Source organism: Arachis stenosperma, unplaced genomic scaffold (assembly GCF_014773155.1).
Source record: "Arachis stenosperma cultivar V10309 unplaced genomic scaffold, arast.V10309.gnm1.PFL2 arast.V10309.gnm1.Scaffold_100025, whole genome shotgun sequence".
NCBI classification, from domain to species: Eukaryota; Viridiplantae; Streptophyta; class Magnoliopsida; order Fabales; family Fabaceae; genus Arachis; species Arachis stenosperma.
Window position 1 is genome coordinate 2,389,264 of NW_026651369.1, and position 1,100 is coordinate 2,390,363.

The 1,100-nt window shown below is 40.9% G+C and overlaps 1 non-coding gene across 1 annotated transcript; it reads left to right on the top strand.

Moving 5' to 3' along the window:
* Positions 1 to 631: 631 nt before the first annotated feature.
* Positions 632 to 739, top strand: LOC130959895 (small nucleolar RNA R71). The gene has a single exon (XR_009078886.1). It is a non-coding gene; the product is annotated as a small nucleolar RNA R71 (small nucleolar RNA).
* The last annotated feature ends 361 nt before the right edge of the window (positions 740 to 1,100 follow it).

Sequence of the window (1,100 nt, forward strand, 5' to 3'; positions counted from 1 at the left end):
GTTTCAGTCATGAAACTTTGAGTGGTTTTGATTAGATCAGAGACCATGGTTGCTAAGTCAGAGGGGTTCTGCTTAGAATTCTCTGTCTGTTGCTGAGAAGATGATGGAAAAGGCTTGCCATTGCCAAACTTGTTTCTTCCACCATTATTGTTGTTAAAACCTTGTTGAGGTCTCTCTTGATTCTTCCATGACAAATTTGGGTGATTTCTCCATGAAGAATTATAGGTGTTTCCATAGGGTTCTCCTAGGTAATTCACCTCTTCCATTGAAGGGTTCTCAGGATCATAAGCTTCTTCTTCAGATGAAGCATCCTTAGTACTGCTTGGTGCATTTTGCATTCCAGACAGACTTTGAGAAATCAAATTGACTTGTTGAGTCAATATCTTGTTCTGAGCCAAAATGGCATTCAGAGTATCAATCTCAAGAACTCCTTTCTTCTGACTTGTCCCATTGTTCACAGGATTCCTTTCAGAAGTATACATGAATTGGTTATTTGCAACCATTTCAATTAGCTCTTGAGCTTCTGTAGGCGTCTTTTTCAGATGAAGAGATCCTCCAGCAGAGCTATTCAAAGACCTCTTGGATAGTTCAGAGAGACCATCATAGAAATACCTATGATGCTCCATTCAGAAAGCATGTCAGAAGGACATTTTCTGATTAATTGTTTGTATCTTTCCCAAGCTTCATAGAGGGATTCTCCATCCTTCTGTCTGAAGGTTTGGACTTCCACTCTAAGCTTACTCAATTTTTGAGGTGGAAAGAACTTTGCCAAGAAGGCATTGACTAGCTTTTCCCAAGAGTCCAAGCTTTCTTTAGGTTGTGAGTCCAACCATATCCTAGCTCTGTCTCTTACAGCAAAAGGGAATAGCATAAGTCTGTAGACCTCAGGGTCAACCCCATTAGTCTTGACAGTGTCACAGATTTGCAAGAATTCAGCTAAGAACTGATGAGGATCTTCCAATGAAAGTCCATGGAACTTGCAATTCTGTTGCATCAGAGAAACTAATTGAGGCTTAAGCTCAAAGTTGTTTGCTCCAATGGCAGGGATAGAGATGCTTCTCCCATAGAAGTCGGGAGTAGGTGCAGTAAAGTCACCCAGC